Consider the following 21,635-nt stretch of genomic DNA (forward strand, 5'->3'; position numbering starts at 1 on the left):
TCGTGTTTTCTCTTCCAATTGCGACTCCCTTCTTTCTGCTATTTCGATTTTCACTTTCTTACGGAAAGATCATAACGAAACGATGTATATATATATATATATATATATATATATATATATATATATATATATATATATGTATATATGTATGTATGTATGTATGTATATATATATGTATATATATATATATATATATATATATATATATATTTTCTATAGCTTCCAACTCTCGAATCATAAATTTTTTTCATCTGCTTAACACAAACCTTTGTTTAATGACCCATAAACAATGTATATATATATAGATAGATAGACAGATCGATATATAGATAGATAGATATACATAAATATACATATATAGTCACTAAACATTCTAGAATTGGGAGCTATAGAACATTATTATTATTATATTATTATTATTATTATTATTATTATTATTATTATTATTATTATTATTATTATTATTGCCACCTTAGCGAATAGCTCCTAACCTTGTGTCGTAACGAAGGACCGCATACGTACCTGAAATACACTGTAGAGTATACAGATAAAAAAAAAAAAATAATCTCTCTTATCATGACGTAAAAAATTAGCGCTGAGCACCCCCAGTGAGAACCCATCACTACACCACCTACCTGGAAATTTATTTATCCCTCGCGGTCGTTACAGGGGGGCGGACTCTCATGGTACATTTTTCCAGTAGGGTTCCAGGTGCCAATCCCGGAATGTCAACGTCGGGGGTGGAACTGCTGTGATCGTCTCTGTCTGTCCAGGGACCTCAAGAGAAGCCTACTGGAAATATTTACCGCTAGGGCCCCCTTTTTCAAAGGCTACATCTCCAGGAAGGTGGTATATCGAAGTAGACCTTCATTGCGTGCGGTAGTGCTCGTCTGAATTTTGGATACGCGGTAGGAAAAGAGAAGATCTCCAACCCCGAAGACTTGACTTTGGTAGCAACTAGGGACGACAGCCTCTGGCACGGTAAGCTTCCTTTCATTTTTGTATGTGTATGTGTGCGTGTGCGTGTGTGTTAGTTAAGCACGGAAATAAATAACCTACGAGAATCTATTGAATACTATCATTACGCAAACTTTCGCGTGGATTAAGCAATCATTTATCTTCGATCTGTGAAACCTTTCAGTAGTCAAGTTCAGTGCATCTATACTTTGCCATTTATTTGAAATGTAAGGACTGCCCAAAGGAATGTGACACAGAACATTTTTCACCGAAAAAGTGAGTTTGAGGAACACACTGAAAAAGTTCAAAAGTTCGTTGTGTCCGAAATAACGCGTTATGGTTAAGGCAGGATGAAATTAGATTAGGTAATAATTTTGAAAACTTCAATACGAACGGTTTAAGAAGGCCGTGAAAGTTTAAATGAGAGAGAGAGAGAGAGAGAGAGAGAGAGAGAGAGAGAGAGAGAGAGAGAATGTCAAACCAAGAGTTTTTATTTTTCTGACATGCCTGTGTGCGAGCAGGTAGTTCGTAGCAGTCGTTCGACGACGAGGACATCATTAAGGAATAAGTAATTGATAACGAGTTAAAGCCGCACGCATTTACGAAAACCGGTTTCGAAAAGGTGATAAGTCGACTCTGTGATGCCTCGCCTCGCGCGACCGTTTTTTAAAATCTCAGACCTGACAACAAGAACGTCTGCGCCGGAGGTGTTGGGGAAGGCGCGAGCGATTAGCAACGAGCTCTCAAGAAACTTCTGTAAATCAGCACCTGCAAGAACATTGCCGCCACTTCCTCCTCCTCCTCCTCCTCCTCCTCATCATCATCATCATAACAACCAGGTAAGGATGATAATGTCACGGCTCAACTCTCAAGTCGATCATCACCTGTTAAGAGGTATTCATGCAGTGAAGCCGTCTTTGCGGGCACCGTTTCAAGGGATTTAGTGTCTTCTTTTTTGTGTGTGTATTGTGTATGTGCCCTACTGTGTGTGAGTTACAATAAGTTTTGTTTTAAGTTTGTTCCGTCCGTCAAGGAAAAAAATTCAGCGGCTCATTTATATTTCTTAAATCTCTTATTATTATTATTATTATTATTATTATTATTATTATTATTATTATTATTATTATTATTATTATTATTATTATTATTCAGATGAACCTTATTCGTAAGGAACAAGCTTCCAAAATATATGGTGTTCATTCGAAAGAAGTTAAAGGGAAACACAAAAAGAGGAGATCAGTTATTAGAAAAACAGATAAATAAATAAATAAACAAATAAATGCATAAAGTGTGTAAATGATCAAAGTACAAACAGAACTGTATTAAACGTCAGAAATTCTAATTCCACGACATTCTCAGGGAGGCTGTTCCCAAGTCCAGCGGCAATTTTTTTAGTTTTTTTTTTTCTTATCTCCCCCGTGTTTAAGCGGCGTAAGAACTGGTTTTTATTGATATCCCTCCGAGGTTCGGTGGATAAGATCTGGATGTAACTGATTCAGTCACCTGTCTAATCTATTTACTTTCTATGACAGAAAATGGACTGCTTTCTGATTTTTTATTCTCGGTTCAAGTCCTGATGTGTTGTCTATAACGAGTTTCAGTTATATGCGTTTTCAAAAATTGTTTAATTTCTCAATTTACTATGCTCAAAAATGGTTCATATCAATATTTTCTCATCATTCAAACTTTATTCTATGTACAGTTTCACTGCATGGATATAAAAATAACTTTATCGTGCTACCAAAGTGATAACTACGTCCGTAAACTGAAAAATAACTTTTATTATCGTTTACCGGTAAACCATAAAACATGGACTAGTGCTACCGATTCGCCAGATATTTAATTTTACTGACCTTCTTTAAAGCACACATCCATTCCATTTCAGTCAAAATTACTTTTTTTTTTTTTGAACATTTATTTATTCTGTTCATCTAATTGTCGTCCCAATGCCCAACAACGAAAAATTTTTACATCTAGGCTATCCTTTTACGCCGTATGAGCGGTGTGTCATCAACGCTAAGGATGACGGGAACTAAATGGGATTTTAAAATTTTGAAGCATAAGTATATAGCTAAATAGCCCCCAAAGTGCGCAAGCACTGGGCTATTATAATTTTATGTATGCTTAAGAAAAAACTGTACAAATATGCAGAGTATTCTGGAATGAAAACCACAATTACCATTACTATCACGCCATGTTATAAATTAAATTTCCCGCCTTCCAGCCAATCCAGCAGTGGTTCTTCCAATCACCTCACCCACGCCCCAGACAGCCTCATAGACAACAATATTTCTCCCTTATTTCGAATGTAATTTACATACAAGAAATTATTAAAATTCCTCTTACTCGCATTGTCATTTGTCTTTTTTATGTGGCCGCAATGAGATGAAAAATAACTATTTAAAGTTCATCGTTCGTTTGCGTTCAACCGGAGTTGACCGTTTGTTACAAGCTCGTCATTCGTGCGCTTGCATTGGTATATTATCGACATAAATCGGCATGTTTATAATCTAAACAAGAAAGATTGGGGTGTTGTTTGTATTTATAAGCACTCAGATGTTTCACTGAAGAAATATTTTGCATCTTTATCGCAATAAGCCCACGGTGTCGGAAACACTGATTTCAGTCAATCGAACGTTAGCTATGAATATTGCCACATCTACCTAAAACCAAAGGTGGTGAACGGACAGATGAAATGAAACCGACTACAGTAGTTATGCTGCTGGATTATTTGCAGTCAATCAATCATCTTGAGTTTTTTGAACTTATGAAGTCCGCGGGCATACATTTTCAGTCAGCCCATATATATTTTCAATGTCTGGTTTCTGTAAACAAAGTGTTGTTACTCTCTCCTGTTCATTATAGTTTCTGAGAGATAAATCAAATGGTTTTCAGTCGCGCCTTTTTCTCGATGTTCCCTTTTCGAAAAAAAATCTACCTTCTCTCTTTATATCATTTAGGTTCTGAAGTTTATAAATAATTCCTTTCACTGTTTCCTCTAAATTTTCTTTTTTCTTAAAAATTGATTGGACTTCAACGTCTATTTCTGTAATGATGGCTGTTGTGATTTTCATTTTTAAGCTTGAGAGGTTATAAGCATTCTTGTTATATATTACCCCATTCCTTTTATCTTGTTTCTGAGATATATAAGCCATACTCTTACCCAGTTATAGGGAAATAAATAACACTTATAATCGTTTCTTATACTTTTTCTTCTCTCGATGTTTTCTCTCTCATTTCCGTTTATACTTTCAGTTTTGCGGTAGTATACAGAAGGGCTTTCAGTCGTTTATTTTACTTAATAATCTCCCGAAATCTTCGAATACATTTATATTTACGGTTTCAGATTTCTGTTCCTCGAGACCTTCCTTCGTTTCTTTGATCTTTTCATTCTTTTCAGGTGTACAAAATTTGACAGACATTAGATCTATTAATATTAACACTTGCTGTATGCTAACGTTTCAGTGTCAGAACTTATAACACACTCTCTACTTCGTTTATTCTATTTCCTTCAGTAATCTGTTTCATCATCGATACCTCCCCCTATAAATAAACACCTTCGGTTCTTTCCTAACCTTCATGTTAACATCTGAGCTTTCTAACTAATGATATTCAACGCATTCTTCCATCCCCGGGATACCTGATCTCCATAAATGGCTACAATGGATTCTAAGTGCATGGGTTCTCGATTAGCAATTTTTTTTTGCTTATCGTATGGAATTTTAGTGCCTGAGGTCCATACTTTATAGATTTCAGCTATTACTCTTATCTATTCATCTCCTGAAGTATGAAGTAGACAGATTAACCCTTCCATTTTTTTTTTTATGTCTATAGCTTATGAACTTCGCTAATCTCTCTCCTCCATTTAGAGTCAGAAGTTGATGACTTCTGTCTTCAAGCGATCCTGTTCATCTTTTAATTAGTTCCATGAACTATCAATTTTCTGGGCCTGTGGATAACGCCTTTTATAAATCTATTAATTAATTACTTAATTAATTAATTTATTTATTTACATATTTAATTATTCATTCAGTCTGACGATTATGATTCATGGCCTTTAATCAAAACATCCTCGCATTTCTAAATCCCGGTATCTATACTCAGTACGTTTCAATAACTTCTTGACCTTTTTTTTATCAGCATAAGTGCTAAACGAAGTGGTTTACAATTACATCCCATCATCTTTCTGGTTTCTTCGATACAGAAGTATAAGAATCGCTCCTTACTTCCGTTCCTTCCCCGGTTTTTGTGGGTCATCTCTTTCACCCTTTTGTCGTTCGGATGATACTTGATCACTGGTTTTCAAGACGCCTTGGGATTTCATTATCTATGTTCTATAAGTAGTCGCATTAAATTCAGTTCTTCTTTTTCCACTTTCACTTAAACTTCTTCTTTCCTGTTTTACTCTCACTTTAATCACCTGTTAAGAGAGATATGCTTGCAGTGTAGCTGTCTTTGCGGGCGCCGTTCCAAGAGATTTAATTGTTTCTTAAGTGTGTATGCTACAATCATTTCTTTTATTTTAAGTTCGTGCTGTCCGTAAAATAAAAAAAATTCAGCTTATTATTATTATTATTATTATTATTATTATTATTATTATTATTATTATTATTATTATTCAGATGAACCTTATTCGTAAGGAACAAGCTTCCAAAAAATATGGTGTTCATTCGAAAGAAGTAACGGAAGGCAAAGGGAAATACAAGATGAGGAGATCAGTTATTAGAAAAACAGATAAATATATATATATATATATATATATATATATATATATATATATATATATTATATATATATATATATATATATATATATATATATATATATACATATATATTTATATATTTATCTGTTTTTCTAATAACTGATCTCATTTTGTATTTCCCTTTGCCTTCCAAGTTACTTTTCGAATGAACACCATATTTTTTGGAAGCTTGTTCCTTACGAATAAGGTTCATCTGAATAATAATAATAATAATAATAATAATAATAATAATAATAATAATAATAATAATAATAATAATAATAATAAGCTGAATTTTTTTATTATATATATATATATATATATATATATATATATATATATATATATATATATATATATATATATATATATATATAAAGTGTGTAAATTATCAAAATAAAAGGAGAACTGCACGCCTGAAGTTCCAATTCTACGACATCCTTAGAGAGGCTCTTCCACAGCCCAACGTTGATTAGGTTTTTTTTTCCTAACTCCCCGGTGTTTAAGCAGCATAAGAACTGGTTTTTACTGATTTCCCTCCGAGGTTCCGTGAATAAGATGTAGACGTAACTGATTCAGTCATTTTTCTAATTTATTCCGTTTCTACAACAGAAAATGGATTACTTTCTAACTTTTTATTCTCGGTTTAGGTCCTGATGCGTTATTAATAACGAGTCTCAGTTACATATATTTTTAAAAATTGTTTTGTTTCTCAGATTCCTGTGCTTAAAAATGGTTCATATCACAATAGTTTCTTATCACTCAAACTTTATTCTATGTACAGTTTCATTGCATGTATATAAAAATAACTTTATCGTGTTACCAAAATGATAACTACGTACGTAAACTGAAAAATAACTTTTATTATTGTTTACCGCTAAACCATAAAACATGGACCAGTGCTACTGATTCGCCAGATATTTTATTTTACTGACCTTCAAAACACATCCATTCCAATTCAGTCAAAATTACTTTTTTTTTTTTTTTGAACATTTATTTATTCTGCTCATCTAATTATCGTTCCAATGCCCAACAATGAAAAAGATTTTACGCCTAGGCTAGCCTTTTACGCCGTATGTGCGGAATGTCATCAGCGATAAGGATGACGGGAACTGGGTGGGATTTTATACTTTTGAGGGATAAGTATTTACCTAAATAGACCCCAATAGCGCGCAAGCACTGGGCTATTATAATTTTATGTATACTTAAGGAAAAATTATTTAAATATGCAGAGTATTCTGGAATGAAAACCACAATCACCATTGCTATCACGCCATGTTATAAATGAAATTTCCCGCCTTCCAGCCAATCCAGCAGTGGTTCTTCCAATCACCTCAACCACGCCCCAGACAGCCTCATAGACAACAACATTTCCCCCTTATTTCGAATGTAATTTACATACAAGAAATTATTAAAATACCTCTTACTCGCAATGCCATTTGTCTTTTTTATGTGCCCGCAATGAGATGAAAAATAACTGTTTTAAGTTCATCGTTCGTTTGCGTTTGACCGCAGTTGACCGTTTGTTACAAGCTCATCATTCGCGCGCTTGCATTGGTATATTATCGACATAAATCGGCATGTTTATGACCTAAATAAGAAAGTTTGGGGGTTGTTTATATATATACAGTAAGCATTCATACGTTTTACTGAAGAAATATTTTGCATCTTTATCGCAGTAAGCCCACGGTGTCGGAAACACTGATTTCAGTCAATCGAACGCTACTTATGCATATTGCCACATCTGCCTTAAAAAACCTACGTTGGTGAGGGGACAGATGAAATAATACCGACGACAGTAGTTCTGACGCTGTATAATTTGCAGTCAATCAATCATCTCAAGTTTTTTGAGCTTATGACTACGGGCATACACTTTCAATCAGCCTTTATATTTTCAATGTCTGGTTTCAGTCAACAAAGAGTTCAGTTACTCTCTCCTGTTCATTATAGTTGCTGGGAGCGATATCAAATGGTTTTCAGTCGCGCCTTTTTCGCGATGCTCCCTTTTTTAAAAAAAAAATACCTTCTTTCTTTACATCATTTAGGTTTTGAGGTTTATAAGTAATACCTTTCACTGTTTCCTTTAAATTTTCCTTTTCTTAAAGATTCAGAGGACTTCAACATCCATTTCGGTAATGAACGCTTTTTGTGATTTTCATTTTTAACTTGAGAGGTCATAAGCGTTCTTGTTATTCATTATCTGATTCGTTTTATTTAGTTTCTGAGAGATATAAGCTATACTCTTACTCAGTTATTAGGATAAAAGTAACAGTTATCAAAAGGTATAAAATTAACACTTATAATCGTTTCTTATACTTTTTCTTCTCTTGATTTGAGAGTTCTTGATTTTTTTTCCCACTTCCGCTTATAATGTCAGTTTTGGGTTGTATACGAAAGGCGTTTCAGTCGTTTATTTTACTTAATAATCTCCCGGAAACTTCGAATACTTTTATCTTTACAGTTTCAGATTTCTGATCCTCGCGACTTTCCCTATTTTCTTTAATCTTTTCACACTTTTTAGGGTAATAAAATTTGACACACATTAGATCTGTTAATATTAACACTTGTGCTGTCCGTAAAGAAAAAAAAAATTCAGCCGCTCATTATTATTATTATTATTATTACTATTATTATTATTATTATTATTATTATTATTATTCGAAAAATGTAACAGAAGGTAAAGGGAAATACAAAAAACCACATTAGTTATTAGAAAAGCAAATAAATTAACAAATAAATAAATAAACAAATAAGGTCTGTAAATTACCAAAATACAAGGAGAACTGTATTAGGTTATTAACGCAATGCATCTTCGCTTGAACGTCAGAAGTTCCAATTGAACGGCATCTTCAGGGAGGCTGTTGCACAGTCCACCGTTAATTAGGTTTTTTGCGTATCTCCCCGGTGTAAGAACTGGTTTTTATTTATTTCAGTCCGAGGTTCGGTGAATAATATCTGGCTGTATCTGACTCAGTCATTTGTCTAATCTACTCAGTTTTTATAACAGAAAATGAATTGCTTTCCAATTTTTTCTTCTCTATTTAGGTCCTGATGTGCTATTAATAATGAGTTTCGGTTACATATATTTTCAAAAACTGTTTACTTTCTCAATTTCCTATGCTCAAAAATGGTTCATATCACAATATTTTCTTATCACTCAAACTTCGTTCTATGTACAGTTTCATTACATACACAAAAAAATAACTTTATTATGTTAAAAGTGATATCTACGTCCGTAAACTGAAAAATAACTTTTATTATTGTTTACCGCTAAACCATAAAACATGGACCAGTGCTACCGATTCGCCAGATATTTTATTTTACTGACCTTCTTTAAAGCACACATCCATTCCATTTCAGTCAAAATTACTTTTTTTTTTTTCTTGAACATTTACTTATTCTGTTCATCTAATTATCGTCCCAATGCCCAACAACGAAAAAATTTTACATCTAGGCTATCCTTTTACGCCGTATGAGCGGTGTGTCATCAACGCTAAGGATGACGGGAACTAAATGGGATTTTAAAATTTTGAAGCATAAGTATATAGCTAAATAGCCCCCAAAGTGCGCAAGTACTGGGCTATTATAATTTTATGTATGCTTAAGAAAAATTATTTAAAAATACAGAGTATTCTGGAATAAAAGCCACAATTTCCATTGCTATCACGCCATGTTATAAATGAAATTTCCCGCTTTCCAGCCAATCCAGCAATGGTTCTTCCAATCACCTCACCCACGCCCCAGACAGCCTCATAGATAACAAAATTTCTCCCTTATTTCGAATGTAATTTACATACAAGAAATTATTAAAATAACTCTTACTCGCAATGCCATTTGTCTTTTTTATGTGCCCGCAATGAGATGAAAAATAACTATTTAAAGTTCATCGCTCGTTTGCGTTCGACCGGAGTTGACCGTTTGTTACAAGCTCGTCATTCGCGCGCTTGCATTGGTATATTATCGACATAAATCGGCATGTTTATGATCTAAATAAGAAAGTTTTGGGGGTTGTTTGAATATATACAGTAAGCATTCATACGTTTTACTGAAGGAATATTTTGCATCTTTATCGCAGTAAGCCCACGGTGTCGGAAACACTGATTTCAGTCAATCGAACGCTTCCTATGCATATTGCCACATCTGCCTTAAAAAACCTACGTTAAAAAACCTACGTTGGTGAGGGGACAGATGAAATGAAACCGACTACAGTAGTTATGACGCTGGATAACTTGCAGTCAATCAATCATCTCAAGTTTTTTGAGCTTATGAAGTCTACGGGCATACACTTTCAATCAGCCCATACATATTTTCAATGTCTGTTTTCTGTAAACAAAGTGTTCAGTTACTTTCTCCTGTTCATTATAGTTTCTGCGAGCGAAATCAAATGGTTTTCAGTCGCGCTTTTTTCGCGATGTTCCCTTTTCGAAAAAAATTTTACCTTCTTTCTTTATATCATTTAGGTTCAGAGGTTTATAAATAATACCTGTCACTGCTTCCTTTAAATTTTCCTTATTCTTAACAATTCAGAGGACTTCAACATCCATTTCGGTAATGAACGCTTTTTGTGATTTTCATTTTTAGGCTTGAGAGGTTTTAAGAATTGTTGTTATATATTATAGCATTCCTTTTATTTAGTTTCTGAGAGATATAAGCCACACTCTTACTCAGTTATTAGGATAAAAATAACCCTTATCAAAAGGGATAAAATTAACACTTATAATCGTTTCTTATAGTTTTTGTTCTCACGATTTTAGAGTTTTTTACTTTTTTTTCTCACTTCCCTTTATACTGTCAGTTTTGGGTTGTATACAAAAGGGGTTTCAGTCGTTTATTTTATTTAATAATCTTCCGCAAACTTCGAATACTTTTATCTTTACAGTTTCAGATTGCTGATCCTCGAGACTTTCCCTATTTTCTTTAATCTTTTAATTCTTTGTAGGGTAATAAAATTTAACACACATCAGATCTGTTAATATTAACACTTGTGCTGTCCGTAAAGAAAAAAAAATCAGCCGCTCATTATTATTATTAATATTATTATTATTATTATTATTATTATTATTATTATTATTATTATTATTATTATTATTATTATTCGAAAGATGTAACAGAAGGTAAAGGGAAATACAATAAACCAGATCAGTTATTAGAAAAGCAAATAAATTAACAAATAAATAATTAAATAAATAAAGTGAGTAAATTACCAAAATACAAGGAGAACTGGATTAGGTTATTAATGCATTGCATCTTCGCTTGAACGTCAGAAGTTCCAATTGCACGATATAATCGGGAAGCCTGTTGCACAGTACAACGGTAATTAGGTATTTTTTGCGTATCTCCCCGGTGTTTAAGCGGCGTAAGAACTGGTTTTTACTGATTTTCCCTCCGAGGTTCGGTGAATAAGATCTGGCTGAATCTGATTCAGTCAATTGTCTAATCTATTCAGTTTCTATAACAGAAAATGAATTGCTTTCTAATTTTTTATTCTCTATTTAGGTCCTGATGTGTAATTAATAACGAGTTTCGGTTACATACATTTTCAAAAATTGTTTAGTTTCTCAGTTTCCTATGCTAAAAAATGGTTCATATCGCAATGTTTTCTTATCACTCAAACTTTTTTCTATGTACAGTTTCATTACATGCACATAAAAATAACTTTATTATGTTACCAAAGTGATCTCTACGTCCGTAAACTGAAAAATAACTTTAATATTGTTTACCGCTAAACCATAAAACATGGACCGATTCGACAAATATTTTAATTTACTGACTTCCTTTTACGCACACATCCATTCCACTTCAGTCAAAATTACTTTTTTTATTGTAACAATTATTTATTCTTTCCATCTAATTATCGTTCCAATTCCCAACAATGAAAATCTTTTACTCCTAGGCTAGCTTTTTTCGCCGTCTGTACGGTATGTCATCAACGCTAAGGATGACGGGAACTGAATGGGACTTTAAAATTTTGCAGGATAAATTATTTACCTAAATAGCCTCCAAAGTGCCCAAGTACTGGGCCTATTATAATTTTATGTGTGCTTAAAAAAATATTATATAAAAATGCAGAGTATTCTGAAAAAAAAAATACAATTACCGTTGCTATCATGCCATGTTATAAATGAAATTTCTCGCCTTCCAGCCAATACAGCAGTGGTTGTTCCATTCACCTCACCCAGGCCCTAGACAGCCTCATAAAAAAAACAATATTTCTCGCTTATTTCGGATATTAACCTGATCATTTATTTTACATACAAGAAATTATTAAAATACCTCTTATTCGCATTCGCATTGCCAGATGTCTTTTTATGTACTCTTTTTATGTACATATAATGAGATGAAAAAATAATTATTTAAAGTTCATCGTTCCTTTGCGTTTGACCTGAGTTGACCCATTGTTACAGGCTAGTCACTCGTGCGCTTGCATTGGTATATTATTGACATAAATCGGCATGTTTATGATTTAAATAAGATAGTTTTTTTTGTATATATATGCATTCACACGTTTTACTGAAGAAATATTTTGCATCTTTATCGCAATAAGCCTACGATGTCAGAAACACTGATTTCAGTCAATCGAACGCTAGGTATGAATATTGCCACACCTACCTAAAACCCGCTGGGCGGACAGATGAAATGAAACCGACTACAGTAGTTATGACGCTGGATAATTTGCAGTCAATCAATCATCTCAAGTTTTTTGAGCTTATGAAGTCTACGGGCATACACTTTCAATCAGCCCATATATATTTTCAATGTCTGGTTTCTGTAAACAAAGTGTTCAGTTACTCTCTCCTGTTCATTATAGTTTTTGGGAGCGAAATCAAATGGTTTTCAGTCGCGCCTTTTTCGCAATGTTCCATTTTTTTAAGAAAATTTACCTTCTTTCTTTATATCATTTAGGTTTTGAGGTTTATAAATAATACCTTTCACTGTTTCCTTTAAATTTTCCTTTTCTTAAAGATTCAGAGGACTTCAACATCCATTTCGGTAATGAAGGCTTTTTGTGTTTTTCATTTTTAACTTGAGAGGTCATAAGAGTTCTTGTTATAGATTATCTGATTCGTTTTATTTAGTTTCTGAGTGATGTAAGCTATACTCTTACTCAATTATTAGGATAAAAGTAACACTTATCAAAAGGTATAAAATTAACACTTATAATCGTTTCTTATACTTTTTCTTCTCTTGATTTTAGAGTTCTTGATTTTTTTCCCCACTTCCCCTTATATTGTCAGTTTTAGGTTGTATACAAAAGGGGTTTCAGTCGTTTATTTTACTTAATAATCTTCCTAAAACTTCGAATACTTTTATCTTTACAGTTTCAGATTTCTGATCGTCGCGACTTTCCCTATTTTCTTTAATCTTTTAACTCTTTTTAGGGCAATAAAATTTGACACACATTAGATCTGTTAATATTTAGGGAGGCTGTTGCACAGTCCACCGTTAATTAGGTTTTCTGCGTATCTCCCCGGTGTTTAAGCGGCGTAAGAACTGGTTTTTATTTTTTTCCCTCCGAGGTTCGGTGAATAAGATCTGGCTGTATCTGATTCAGTCATTTGTGTAGTCTATTTAGTTTCTATAACAGAAAATTAATTGATTTCTAATTTTTTCTTCTCTGTTTAGGCCCTGATGTGCTATTAATAACAAGTTTCGGTTACATAATATTTTCAAAAATTGTTTAGTTTCTTAATTTCCTATGCTCAAAAATGGTTCATACCACAATATTTTCTTATCATTCAAACTTTATTCTACGTACAGTTTCATTGCATGTATATAAAAATAACTTTATTATGTTACCAAAGTGATATCTACGTCCGTAAACTGAAAAATAACTTTTATTATTGTTTACCGCTAAACCATAAAACATGGACCAGTGCTACCGATTCGCCAGATATTTTATTTTACTGACCTTCTTTAAAGCACACATCCATTCCATTTCAGTCAAAATTACTTTTTTATGTAACATTTATTTATTCTTTCCATCTAATTATCGTTCCAATGCCCAACAGTGAAAAAGATTTTATGTCTAGGCTAGCCTTTTACGCCGTCTGTGCGGTATATCATCAGCTCTAAGGATGACGGGAACTGGGTGGAATTTTAAACTTTTGAAGGATAAGTATTTACCTAAATAGCCCCCAAAGTGCCCAAGAACTGGGCCATTATAATTTTATGTATGCTTAAATAAAAATTACATAAATAAGCAGAGTATTCTGGAAAGAAAGCCACAATTACCATCGCTATCATGCCATTGTTATAACTGAAATTTCCCGCCTTCCAGCCAATCCAGCAGTGGTTGTTCCATTCACCTCAGCCAGGCCCCAGACACCCTCATAATAAACAATATTTCTTGATTATTTGGAATGTTAACCTGCTCATTTAATTTACAAACAAGAAATTATCAAAATACCTCTTATTCACATTCGCAATACCAGATGCCTTTTTATGTACCTACAATGAGACGAAAAAAATAATTAAGGTTCATCGTTCCTTTGCGTTTGACCTGAGTTGACTCATTGTTACAGGCTAGTCATTCGTGCGCTTGCATTGGTATATTATTGACAGAAATCGGCATGTTTATGATTTAAATAAGATAGTTTCTTTTTTGTATATATAAGCATTCAGACTTTTACTGAATAAATATTTTGCATCTTTATCACAGTAAGCCTACGATGTCAGAACCACTGATTTCAGCCAATCGAACTCCCGCTATGAATATTGCCACACCTACCTAAAACCCGCTGGGCGGACAGATGAAATGAAACCGACTACAGTAGTTGTGTTGCTGGATAATTTGCAGTCAATCAATCAGCTTAGTGTTTGAGCTTCTGAAGTCTACGGGCATACATTTTTAATCAGCCCATATATATTTTCAATGTCTGGTTTCTGTAAACAAAGTGTTCAGTTACTCTCTCCTGTTCATTATAGTTTCTGAGAGCTAAATCAAATGGTTTTCAGTCGCGCCTTTTTCGCGATGTTCCTTTTTCTAAAAAAAATTTACCTTCTTTCTTTATATCATTTAGGTTCTGAGGTTTATAAATAATATCTTTCACTGTTTCCTCTAAATTTTCTTTTTTCTTAAAAATTGATTGGACTTCAACATCCGTTTCTGTAATGCTGGCTTTTTGGGATTTTCATTTTTAAGCTTGAGAGGTTATAAGCATTCTTGTTATATATTATACCATTCGTTTTATTTAGTTTCCGAGAGATATAAACCATACTCTTACCCAGTTATAAGGGTAAAAATATCACTTATCAAAAGGGATAAAATTAACACTTATAATCGCTTCTGATACTTTTTCTTCTCTTGATTTTTTCTCTCTCATTTCCGTTTATACTTTCAGTTTTGGGGTTGTATACAGAAGGGGTTTCAATCGTTTCTTTTACTTAATACTCTCCCGCAATCTTCGAATACTTTTATTTACGGTTTCAGATTTCTGTTCTTCGCGACTTTCCTTCTTTTTTTTAATCTTTTCATTCTTTTGAGGCGAATAAAATTTGACACACATTAGATCTGTTACTATTACCACTTGCTGTATGTTCACGTTTCGGTGTCAGAACTTACACAAAACTCTCTACTGCGTTTACGCTATTTCCTTCAGTAATCTGTTTCATCATCGATGCCTCTTACTATAAATAAACACCTTCGTTTCTTTCCTAACCTTTCTGTTAACATCTGAGCTTTCAAACTAACGATATTCAACGGATTCTTCCATCTCCAGAATTTCTAATCTCTATAAATGGGTACAGTGGGTTCTAAGTGTATGGGTTCTCGATTAGCAATTGTTTTTTGCTTATCTTATGGAATTTTAGTGTCTGAGGTCTGTACTTTATAGATTTCAGCTATCACTCTTATCGATTCATTTCCTAAAGTATAAATTATATAGATTAATTCCTCCGTTTTTTCGTAAGTCTAGCGTATGTATTTCGCTAATCTCTCTCCTCCATTTAGAGTCAGAAGTTGATGATTTCTGTCTTCAAGCGATCCTGTTCATCTCTTAATTAGTTTCATGAGCTATCAATTTTCTGGGTCTGGAAAACGCCTTTTACATATATGTTAATTAATTAAATCATTCATTTATTTATCTATTTATTTATTTATTTACATACTTATTTATTTATTCAATCTGAAGAATATAATTTATGGCCTACAATCAAAACATCTTCGCATTTCCAAGTCCCGGTATCTATACTCATTACGTTTCAATAACTTCTTGATCTTTTTTATCAGCATAAGTGCTAAACGAAGCGGTTTACAATTCCGTCCCATCATCTTTCTGGTTTCTTCGATACAAAAGTATAAGAATCGCTCCTTATTTCCGTTCCTTCCACGGTTTTTGTGGGTCATTTCTTTCACCCTTTTGTCGATCGGATGAAAATTGATCACTGGTTTTCAAGAAGCCTTGGGATTTCATTTTCCATGTTCTACAAGTAATGGCCGGCATTCATTTAGTTCTTATCTTCCACTTTCTCAAACTTTTTCTTTCCCGTTTTACTCTCACGTTAATCACCTGTTAAAAGCGATATGCTTGCAGCGTAGCTGTCCTGCGGGCACCGTTTCAAGGGATTTAGTTGTTTCTAAAGTGTATGAGCTACAATTATTTCGTGGATTTTAAGTTCGTGCTCTCCGAAAAATAAAAAATCAACTTATTACTATAATTATTATTATTATTATTATTATTATTATTATTATTATTATTATTATTATTATTATTATTATTATTATTATTATTATTATTCAGAAGATAAACTCTATTCGTAAGGAACAAACTTCCAAAAAATACGGTGTTCATTCAAAAGAAGTAACAGAAGGTAAAAGGAAATACAAAAAGGGGAGATCAGTTATCAGAAAAACCGATAAATTAACAAATAAATAAATAAAGTGTGTAAATTACCAAAATACAAGGGGAACTGTATCAGGGTAGTAATGTATTGCATCTTCGCTTGGACGTCTGAAGTTCCAATTGCTCGACATCCTTAGGGCGGCTGTTGCACAGTCCACCGTTAATTAGGTTTTTTTTTCCTATCGCTCCGGTGTTGAAGCGGCATAAGAACTGGTTTTTATTGATTTCCTTCCGAGGTTCGGTGAATAAGATCTGGCTGTAACTGATTCAGTCATTTTTCTAATTTATTCTGTTTCTACAAAGAAAATTAATTGCTTTCTAATTTTTTATTCTCTGTTTAGGTCCTGATGTGTTATTAATAACGAGTCTCGGTTACATATATTTTCAAAAATTGTTCAGTTTCTTAATTTCCTATGCTGAAAAATGGTTCATACCACAATATTTTCTTATCACTCAAACTTTATTCTATGTACAGTTTCATTGCATGGATATAAAAATAACTTTATTATATTACCAAAGTGATATCACGTCCGTAAACTGAAAAACAACTTTTATTTACGCACATATCTATTACATTTCAGTCAAAATAACTTTTTACTGTAATATTTATTTATTCTTTCCATCTAATTATCGTCCCAATGCCCAGCAATAAAAAAGACTTTACGCCTAGGCTAGTCTTTTACGCCGTCTGTACGGTATGTCATCAAAGCTAAGGATGACGGGAACTGAATGGGATTTTAAACTTTCTAAGGATAAGTTATTTACCTAAATAGTCTCGAAAGCGCCCAAGCACTGAGCTATTATAATTATATGTACGCTTAATAACAAAATTATATAAATATGCAGAGTATTCTAGAATGAAAGCCAGAATCACCATTGCTATCACGGCATGTTAAAATGAAATTTCCCGCCTTCCAGCCAACACAGCAGTGGTTGTTCCATTCACCTCACCCACGCCCCAGACAGCTTCATTGACAAAAATATTTCCTGCTTATTTCGAATATTAACCTGCTCATGTAATTTACATACAAGAAATGATCAAAGTACCTCTTATTCGCATTCGCATTGCCAGATGTCTTTTAATGTACCTACAATGATATGAAAAAATAATTATTTAAGGTTCATCGTTCCTTTGCGTTTGACCTGAGTTGACCCATTGTTACAGGCTAGTCATTCGTGTGCTTGCATTGGTATATTATCGATATGAATCGGCACGTTTATGATTTAAACAAATATTTTTTTTATATATATACATAAGCATTCAGACGTTTTACTGAAGAAATATTTGGCATCTTTATTGCAATAAGTCAACGATATCGGAAACATTGATTTCAGTCAATCGAACTCTCGCTATGAATATTGCCACACCTACCTAAAACCCGCTGGGCGGACAGATGAAATGAAACCGACTACAGTAGTTATGACGCTGGATAATTTGAAGTCAATCAATCATCTTCTTTTTTGAGCTTATGAAGTCTACGAGCATACATTTTCAATCAGCTAATATATACATTTTCAGTGTGTGGTTTCTGTAAACAAAGTGTTCAGTTACTATGTCCTATCCGCAATAGTTTCTTAGAGCTATACATTTCCAGAGCCAAATCAAATGGTTTTCAGTCGCGCCTTTTTCGCGATGTTCCCTTTTCTAAAAAAAATTTTACCTTATTTCTTTATACCATTTAGGTTCTGAAGTTAGAAATAATACCTTTAAATGTTTCTTTTATATTTTCCTTTTTCTTAAAAATTCAGAGGACTTCAACATCCATTTCTGTAGTGAAGGCTTTTTGTGATTTTCGATTTTAAGCTTGAGAGGTTATAAGAGTTCTTGTTATACATTATCTCATTCCTTTTATTTAGTTTCTCAGAGATATAACCCAAACTATTACTCAGTTTTAAGGATAAATATAATCGTTTCTTATACTTTTTCTTCTCTTGATTTTTGAGCTCTTCATTTTTTTCCTCATTTCCGTTTATACTGTCAGTTTTGGGGTTGTATACAGAAGGGGTTTCAATTATTTATTTTACTTAATAATGTCCCGCAATCTTCGAAAACTTTTATCTTTACAGTTTCAGATTTTGGTTTCTCGCGAGTTTCCTTCTTTTCTTTAATCTTTTCATTCTTTTTAGGCGAATAAAATTTGACACACATTAGATTTTTTACTATTACCACTTGGTGTATGTTAACGTTTCCGTGTCATAACTTATAACACACTCTCTCCTGCGTTTACGCTATTTCCTTCAGTAATCTGTTTCATGATCGATACCTCTCCGTATAAATAAACACCTTCAGTTCTTTCCTAACCTTTCTGTTAACATCTGAGCTTTCAAACTAACGACATTCAACGGATTCTTCCATCTCCAGAATTTCTTATCTATATAAATGGATACAGTGGGTTCTAAGTGCATGGGTTCTCGATTAGCAATTGTTTTTTGCTTATCTTATGGAATTTTAGTGTATGAGGTCTGTACTTTACAGATTACAGCTATCACTCTTATCGATTCATTTCCTAAAATATAAAGTATATAGATTAATTCCCCGTTTTTATCGAAAGTCTATAGCTTACGAATTTCGCTAATCTCTCTCCTCCATTTAGAGTCAGAAGTTGATGATTTCTGTCTTCAAGCGATCCTGTTCATCTTTTAATTAATTTCATGAGCTATCAATTTTCTGGGTCTCGATAACGCCTTTTACATACCTGTTAATTAAATAATTAATTTATTTATTTATTTATTTACATGTTTATTTATTTATTCAGTCTGAGAATTATAATTTATGGCCTACAGTCAAAACATCTTCGCATTATTAAGTCACGTTATCTATAGTCATTACGTTTCAATAACGTCTTGATCTTTTTTATTAACAAAAGTGCTAAACGAAGCGGTTTACAATTCCGTCCCGTCACCTTTCTGGTTTCTTCGATACAGAAGTATAAGAATCGCTCCTTACTTCCGTTCCTTCCCCGGTTTTTGTGGGTCATCTCTCTTTCACCCTTTTGTCGTTCGGATGATAACTGATCACTGACTTTCAAGAAGCCTTGGGATTTCATTATCTATGTTCTCTAAGTAATGGCCGGCATTGATTCAGTTCTAATTTTTCCACTTTCTCGTAAACGTTTTCTTTTCCGTTTCACTCTTACTTTAATCACCTGTCAAAAGAGATATGCTTGCAGCGTAGCTGTCTTTGCGGCCACCGTTTCGTGGGATTTAGTTCTTTTTTGTTTTTTTTTTATTCTTTGTGCCCTACTGTGTATAAGTTACAATAAGTTTTTATTTTAAGTTTGTGCTCTTCGTAAAAACAAAAAAATTCAGCGGCTCATTTATATTTCCTAAAATCTATTATTATTATTATTATTATTATTATTATTATTATTATTATTATTATTATTATTATTATTATTGTTGTTGTTATTATTATTATTATTGTTGTTGTTGTTGTTATTACTCAGAAGATGAACATTATTCGTAAGAAACAAGCCTCCAAAAAAATATGGTGTTCATTCGAAAGAAGTAACAGAAGGTAAAGGGAAATACAAAATTAGGAGATCAGTTATTAGAAAAACAGATAAATTAATAAAGAAATAAACAAACAGATAAATAAACAAATAAATAAAGTGTGTAAATTATCAAAATAAAAGGAGAACTGCACGTCTGAAATTCCAATTGCACGACATCCTCACGTAGGTTTTTTTTTTTTCGTATCTCCCCGGTGTTTAAGCGGCGTAAGAACTGGTTTTTACTGATTTCCCTCCGAGGTTCGGTGAATAAGATCTGGATGTAAGTGATTCAGTCATTTTCTAATTTATTCTGTTTCTACAAAGAAAATGGATTGCTTTCTAACTTTTTATTCTCTATTTAGGTCCTGATGCGTTATTACTAACGAGTTTCGGTTACATATATTTTCAAAAATTGTTTAGTTTCTCAGTTTCATATGCTCAAAAATGGTTCATATCAGAATAGTTTCTTATCACTCAAACTTTATTCTATGTACAGTTTCATTGCATGGATATAAAAATAACTTTATGTTACCAAAGTGATATTTACGTCCGTAAACTGAAAAATAACTTTTATTGTTGTTTACCGCTAAACCATAAAACATGAACCAGTGCTCCCGATTCGACAAATATCTTATTTTACTGATGACCTGCTTTTGCGCACACATCCATTCCATTTCAGTCAAAATAACTTTTTTATTGTAATATTTATTTATTCTTTCCATCTAATTATCGTCCCAATGCCCAACAATGGAAAAGACTTTACGCCTAGGCTAGCCTTTTCGCCGCCTGTACGGTATGTCATCAACGCTATGGATGACGGGAACTGAATGGGATTTTAAAATTTTGAAGGTTAAATTATTTTGCTAAATAGCCCCGGAAGTGCCCAAGCACTTAGCTATTAAAATTATATGTATGCTTAATAGAAAATTATATAAATATGCAGAGTATTCTGGTTAGAAAGCCACAATTACCATTGCTATCATGCCATGCTATACATGAAATTTCCCGCCTTCCAGCCAATCCAGCAGTGGTTGTTCCATTCACCTCACCCAGGCCCCAGACAGCCTCATGAAAAACAAATTTCTTGCTTACTTCGAATATTAACTTGCTCATATAACTTACGTACAAGAGATTATTAAAATATCTCTTATTCGCATTCGCATTGCCATTTGTCTTGTTTATTTACCCGCAATGAGATGAAAAATAATATTTCAAGTTCATCGTTCGTTTGCGTTTGACCTGAGTTGACCGTTTGTTACAAGCTCGTCATTCGTGCGCTTGCTTTGGTATATTATCGACATAAATCGGCGTGTTTACAATCTAAATAAGAAAGTTTGACGGCTGTTTGTACATATAAGCAATCAGAAGTTTTAATGAAGAAATATTTTGCACCTTTATCGAAATAAACCAACGATATCGGAAACACTGATTTCAGTCAACCGAACGGTAGCCATTCATATTGCCACATCTACCTAAAGCCAAAGTTGGTGAACGGACAGATAAAATGAAACCGACTACAGTAGTTATGACGCAGCATAATTTGCAATCAATCAATCATCTCATGTTTTTTGAGCTTAGGAATTCTACGGGCATACATTT

At 33.2% G+C, this 21,635-nt stretch overlaps 3 protein-coding genes across 4 annotated transcripts in view; 2 read left to right on the top strand and 1 right to left on the bottom strand.

The window, feature by feature from the left end:
* Hdc (histidine decarboxylase) overlaps window positions 1-21,635 on the bottom strand; it is a 291,191-nt gene that overhangs the window by 192,743 nt on the left and 76,813 nt on the right. The window lies entirely within an intron of this gene.
* Window positions 237-21,635, top strand: part of LOC136843881 (uncharacterized) — a 163,673-nt gene continuing 142,274 nt past the window's right edge. Inside the window, exon 1 of the mRNA XM_067112756.1 lies at window positions 237-981. The gene's annotated coding sequence lies outside the window, so the exon portion shown is untranslated. The remainder of the gene's footprint in view (window positions 982-21,635) is intronic.
* The window catches only part of LOC136843883 (uncharacterized), a 102,869-nt gene continuing 82,876 nt past the window's right edge, over window positions 1,643-21,635 (top strand). The window contains exon 1 of the mRNA XM_067112758.1: window positions 1,643-1,796. The gene's annotated coding sequence lies outside the window, so the exon portion shown is untranslated. The remainder of the gene's footprint in view (window positions 1,797-21,635) is intronic.

This window comes from Macrobrachium rosenbergii, chromosome 12 (assembly GCF_040412425.1).
Source record: "Macrobrachium rosenbergii isolate ZJJX-2024 chromosome 12, ASM4041242v1, whole genome shotgun sequence".
NCBI lineage: Eukaryota > Metazoa > Arthropoda > Malacostraca > Decapoda > Palaemonidae > Macrobrachium > Macrobrachium rosenbergii.